Source organism: Spermophilus citellus (assembly GCF_964194105.1).
Source record: "Spermophilus citellus genome assembly, chromosome: 4".
Taxonomy (NCBI): domain Eukaryota; kingdom Metazoa; phylum Chordata; class Mammalia; order Rodentia; family Sciuridae; genus Spermophilus; species Spermophilus citellus.
Window position 1 is genome coordinate 216,082,602 of NC_138185.1, and position 6,949 is coordinate 216,089,550.

Below are 6,949 nucleotides of genomic sequence, written 5' to 3' on the forward strand. Positions count from 1 at the left end.
TTAAAAGCATCATAATGATAGAACCAAATTTCAACCACTGCTTTTGGGTGAGAGGTGTGATTTCTAGTGGCCAGTCTACTTGTCTTTGGTATGTGAATATTTTGAAAATAAGCATATTGTATTTTAGCAAATGGAAGAAGCAATAAGCTATTCATAAAAATTTAAAGCCTGTGGAGAGACATTTGGTTAAACTTCATATATTGGACACACATATTTATCTCTGTTTCCACCTGAAACTCATCCAAAATGACAGTCAAGGACTAAAACAAGTATAAGCCTACAAGAACAAGAAGTGGGTGGATTGACTGCCGAGGAGAGATGTCAACATGCTTTTGGCAGGTGAAGGAACAGTCCCTGCAGGGTATATCACTACTTGAAAGCAAATCCCCCCCCTCAGACCACCCAAAAGACTACAGACAGCAGCAGGAATAGTGACACTGTGGGACTAAAAACTGAGAACACCGATACCAGATCACATCTCGAGCCCCTGTGAATGCTACCTTACTTGGAGAAGGGGCTTTGCAAATGTGATTGAGGATTTTGAAATGAAGAGATTATCCTGGATTATCCAGGTGGCCCTGTGTAAGCAATAGCAAGTGTCCTAACAGGAGGCAGAGGGGCATCTGACACAGAGCCCAGAAGGCCATGTGAAGATGGCGCAGAGCTTTGAAGAGGATGATCTTGAAGATCAGAGTAATGTGACCACAAGCTGGCAGCCTCCAGAGCTAGAGGAGGCAGGGAACGAACTGTCCCCGGGAAGCCTCTGCAGGGAGCACAGCCTTGGAAGCACTCTGATTCTGGAGCAATGAAACTGATTTTAGACTTCTGGTCTCCAGAATGCTGAGAGGGTAACTTTCTGTCATTCTGAGCCATCGAGTTTATGGCAACTTGTTATGGTGGCCACAGAAAACTAATAGAAGGAGTTTGAATGGAATTCAGGTGTAAGGAGCCCTGAGACTCCCAGAGCCCTGTTCTCACCTGTGACCCGACCCTGGCAGGAGATGGGAGGGTTGTTCTCTAGACAAACTGGACTTGAAGTAGAGATGACCCTGACATGGTGGTGCCCAGGCAGACTGGGGTATGGGTGAGGCTTTTAACTGGGGGTCTACATTCCAAACCAAGGAGACCATGGCCTCTGTTTCCAGCCCTGGACAGTAATCTGGCTCCTGGAAGGTAGGGGGTCAGCCTCACATTCCTTGTGCAGATTAAAGGGTCATTCCCCAGGTGACTGAACAGTCTGGTAGAAAAAATCTCCAGCTACTGAAATCTGGGGTTCCTCAACTAAAAGGCTGGCCTGCTATCCTGTCATCTTATGCTAAAGCCCACTCCAGGCCCCCAGCACCACCCACCAAAGCAGTGCTTGCAGTCAAGTTCTTAGTGCTCCACTTTGAGGTGAGAAAAGACAGCTAAGGAGCCTCTCAGTTGAGAGGCCACTGCATGTCCCTCAGACTCATTGGAGAAAAGCTTCCAACATGAAAAAGAGAACAAAACAGAAAATAGACACTGGGATGCAGGACCACCCACAGATGGGACATAGTGGGGAGCTTTTATTCAAGTGTGGGGCTCAGACAGCTGTTCTAGTTGCCTGGTATCTGAGAGATGGATCTGTTTGGAAAAAATAATGACCATGTAGGGAATGGTAAAAAACTAAAACATAAACAAACAAAAAACCCTGGAATACATATCTTGAGAGTGATAACAAAGGATAATCAGCCACTGAGACAGACTGCATTTTTCAGTAGGATACATTCCTGCTCCACATGCCCTTCTCACAACATGACCCAAGTGGGACGTACGGTTCTTTCCTTTCATCCGTGGAGAGTAGGGTAGTTATGGCTGCCCGCCAGTAACCAATACGTGGAGCAGAAGGAATGCTGCAGGACTTCTGGGCCAGGACCACTGGAAAGAAACAGCTTCTGCCTGGCTCCTGGAATCCCCAACTATGTTGTGAGGAAGCCCGGCCACTTGGAAAGGCCTGGCAGACAGCACTCCCAAACTGACCCTGCATCAATGACCAGGTGAGTAATGAGGCTGATGTGATTCCAGAGGCTTCCAGCTGAGACCTCAGACATCAGGCACAGACAAGCCATCTCTCACCCTGTCTCAGGGTCTGGTCTGGCCCAGAGAAATTATAATAAATAATGATTATTGTTTTAAGCCACTAAGTTTTGGGGGTAGGCAGGCAATAAAAGATGAGCAATACAACAGAGAAATAAGAACAAAGAGTTGTTAAATTTGAATAATGAAACAATTATTAGTGAATACTAGGAAAGCCAAGCTACAACTGAAAAACTAAAATCCAGCAGAAATGAGGGAACTGAGATCCAGATTGACCACGATGACCTGGTCACTTGCCCACCTCTCAACCCATCACCACGGTCAGGAAGAATGTGGCTCACAGATTGGCATAGGCTTAGTTATCTATCCACCCCTTCACAAGGGCCATGCCATTGGGAGAGAATCCTCAAACAAAAAAACTGGGGTTGTTACTGGAACAAGATGGATGGATAAGGGCCGGGGAGAGAGGCCAGTAGATGTCCGGGAGGATGCACGCATTCCTCTAATTGCTCTGGTCTCAGCTAAGCTCTGTGGGGATCAGTCACTCCGAGAAAAGGCCATGGTCTTTGAGTCTTTTATTTAAAAGAATAGCTGGGCCATTGTCTTGGTCTAGGATAAGTCCCTGCCAACTAGCTAGGATGGGCTCAGCCACTGGGGCAGAGAAGCCACTCAACCCTGGCTTTATTTAATACATGATTAATTACTAATACAAATAAGAGAATGGGGTTGCCTTTTTGTAATTTCTCTCCTTTTATTTTGCTTATTTTATTTATTCAGCAATCTGTACTTATTCACTGCAGAAAAGTAGAAATGTAACAGAAAGAGAAAGGCTAAAATTTCCTATAATTCTGCCTCCCAAACTAACATTTTGGTGTCTGGTCTTCCAGACATGTTTATGTATTTTCCAATACAAAAAAGAGATTGTCCCATAAATACTACTGCATTCTGATTTATTCACCCAATGGTAGGTTATAAGCTTATCAAGAAGTACCCATTAGTTTTGCACCATATAATATTACCAAAATTTAGCCAGCTTTGGCCTACAAACCCAGAAACTGCACATATTTCAAACCAAGTTTTGTTTTTGTTTTCTGGGGCAGGGGTACCAGGGAATAAACTCAGGGGCACCCGACCACTGAGCCACACCCCCAGCCTTATTTTGTATTTTATTTAAAGACAGGGGCTCACTGAGTTGTTTAGTGCCTTACTTTTGCTGAGGCTGGCACTGAACTCTTGATCCTCCTGTCTCAGCCTCCCAAGCTGCTGGGATTACAGGCGTGTGCCACCACATCCGGCCCAGTACAAGTTTTTAAGTGGCAACAGAGCTCTCAGTCTTTTGGATGCTGCAACATTTATTCAACCATCACTTAGGATTGGACATTTTATGTAGTTTCTCCTTTTTACATAGTTACAAAAATATTGCAATGAAAAACTCTTACAGTTCATTCTTTTAAAAGATTCTTTTAGTTTAGTCTCGTTAAGTCACCCAGGCTGGCCTCAAACTTGCCATCCTCCTGCGTCAGCCTCCTGAGTCACTGGGATTACAGGCATGCACTACTGTGCCTGGCCCATGTCCAGCTCTTAAAGCTCATTTTCTGTGGGTATCCTTATTAGTTTCTTGGGTTACATTTCTATAAGTGGAACATGTTAAGTGGAAGGAATGCACACTTAAAGCTCTTGTTGTGTATTGTGGTATGTTAGAGGCCAAAGACTGGTGGGTTCAAGGTAAATCTTCCCACTCAGAAAGAGGCCAGAGGGTGTCAAGAGCCTGTGCCCTCGCTGCTTCTTCTAAAAGGACCCTTTTGGGGGGTGGGGTGGCTCAGTGGTGGTGCCTTGCCTAGCTAGAGGCCCTGAGCTCCATTCCTGGTGACACACACACACACACACAAAGGCGCTCAGACACAGAAGTGAGATCAGAGGGAATCAGGGAAAGTGAGGAGAGGCTGGGCATTTCCTGCTGGGAGTAGATAGATTTAGTAGATTTAGGAGGTAATTATGCCCATACTCTAAAAAGGCTGGTTACAAAACCTAAGCCAGTCTGTTTCAGCCTTCAGAATGACTCTGGCATACAAAAGACAAAGAATATAACGGGGAATTTTCTCTCTTAACCTGGTTCCAATTGAGGAATACTGTCATTTATAGGTGAAATAAAAAAAAAAACCCCAGCTGGGCACAGTGGTTTGGGAGGCTGAGGCAGGAGGATCACGAATTCAGGGAGGAGTGCAGTGCTTGAGGGAGCCCCCTTTTGGGGTCTCACACTCTTAAAGGAAACTTTGTGAACAGTATATGGTATCAGTCTGGTGGGCTCCTCTCAATCAAGGCGCATAGGGTGCTTTTGTCAGGATATCTGGGTTGATATCTAGTCAATAGACAATGTTTGGAATGCACCCTTATCATAGGTCTCTGGCAATATTTTTCCCCTGGTTTTTAACTTTTTGGGGTACTTTGGATTGGACGGAGGGACCCTTTCCCACTGAGCTGCATCTCTAACCGTTTTTGAGACAGGTTCTCGCAATGTTTCTGAGGCTAGTGTTGAACTTGTGTTCCTCCTTCCTCAGTTTCCTGAGTGACTGGGATTACAGGTATGTGCCACTATGCTTGGCATCCTTGGTTTTATTTAATGTATAGAAAATACTGTGTGTAAGCTAGCAAAGTATGTGGGTATTCATTAACTGGACTCATACTCCAAGATTCAAGGGCTTTTTTTTTGGGGGGGGGAAGGGTACTGGGGATGGAACTCAGTGGCACTCAGCCCCTGAGCTACATTCCCACCCCTATTTTGTATTTTGTTTGTATTTTGGTTACAAAACCTAAGCCAGTCTGTTTCAGCCTTCAGAATGACTCTGGCATACAAAAGACAAAGAATATAATGGGGAATTTTCTCTCTTAACCTGAGTTGCTTAGTGCCTCGCCATTGCTGAGGCTGGCTTTGAACTCGAAATTCTCTTGTCTCAGTCTCCCAATCATGAGCTTTTAAAGAATCTGTCTGGGGGAAAAGAGGCCTGGGGAGTAAGGTGAGCATGTTCATGGAGCATCCTAAATTTATAGCCAGCTGTCTTTGCCTTTCCTGTACATGCTTTTTACTTATCCTTATTTCTTCTATCCTATCTTAGAAGTAGACAGATCCTGGTATCTTTCTAGCTGTGTGATCTGCACAAACCAATTTATCTATTCAAATTGTCTGATTCCTTATTTAAAATTAGGGATAGTAATGTATCTAGAAAGGTTGCAGCCAGAATTGAAGAACATGATAGGATCTTGAGTTCAAAGCCAGCCTCAGCAATGGCTAGACACTAAGCAACTCAGTGAGACCCTGTCTCTAAATAAAATACAAAATAGGGCTGGGGATGTGGCCCAGTAGTTGAGTGCCCCTGAGTTCAATCCCTGGTACCAAAAAGAAACAAGGAAAAAAATAGACTGCTATTTGGAAACACACTAAATGACAAACATTAAGCACATTAAGAACAGCTTATAAAGTTTTCAAGTAAGGATATTCAGAAGAATCCTTTGAGTCTCTGAGTTTTAAAGCTAAAAAGAACCATGGATTTTTGTAGGTAAATAAGCCAAGGTCACAGAGAAGTTTAACAGCCTTACCTTGGTCAGAAAGCAAGACAAATGCAGGCTCAGATTTGAGTTCAAGTTTGGGCACTGCCACCACCTACCTGTGCGTCCTTGAGCAAGCTATTTACCTTCTCTGTACCTCATTGGCTCATCTGCAAAATTCTATTCTTTCAGGCCTTAGTCTTGTGATTCCCAGCCCATCTCCTACACTGGTGACTTACAAGTGTATTCTATAATGAATTGATAATTGTTAAATACAATGTTTTAAATTATACTAATTTGTTTGATATGCTCACAATTAACATGGTAACCCCTTGTATACAAAACAAAGCCAACAACTATAAAAGTAGAGTTGGGCCAGCTGGCAGCAGAGGCAGGGGCAGCATATGAGAAATCCACAATAGCTAAATAACTCTTTGAGCTCAAATTTCATTCCAAAATAAGACACTTTCAGAAATAGATCTGGTTCCCAATTTCATCAGTAAAGTGGAATCAGGATGCTCTCACTTGTATAGAGTGGGAATCAGTCCATTTGCCAAGTCCAGGCCTCTCTGACAAGGTAATTAAAAGATTCCAGAAGTGTCATGGACCTAGAAAGGAAGTCCTTGTGACGGATTGAATACATAAAGGCTTGGAAAACTTTCCAACCTTGGAAGTGACTGGTAGGTAGAACGCCTTTTGCCTAAGAATCTCTTTTCCAGTTAGGGCCTGGCTGGGGCCGACTCTGAGAGCTCGGCGCCACCTAGTGGTTCTTAGGCAAATAACGGCTGGGTAGGGAGGGGCTCCAGTGATGTACTCCCTAAGGACTTACTTCATGTTATTTGCATGTTCATTCCTAGGTGTGTATCTACACATGCACTTCAATGAACATTCTATTTTAGAATAATTTTAGGCTTACTGAAAAGCTACAAAGATAGAGTACCCCTGTGTACTCACCTACATTGCCTGTTGTTAACATCTTATTAACATGGTTAATTTCTCACCTCCAAGCGCTGTTGCACTACTAGTTATTAAACTCCCAACTGTATTTGGATTTCACCTTTCCACTTGTGTCCTTTATCTGGTCCAAGATCCTCTCTAGGAAGCCACCTGACATATACTTACCATACTTACCATATTTGTCTGCTCTGGTTTGGAACAATTTCTTAAAAAAAAAAAAAAAAAAAGATCCTGGCAGTACTGGTCAGATATTTTGTAGAACACGGAGTAGCACAGTGGTGAAATACCTTTGTCATCACATCATATCAGGGACACATGACATCACTGATGATAAATCAGGATCACCTGGCCAAGGTAGTGTTTGCCAGATTTCTCTACTGATTGATTTTCT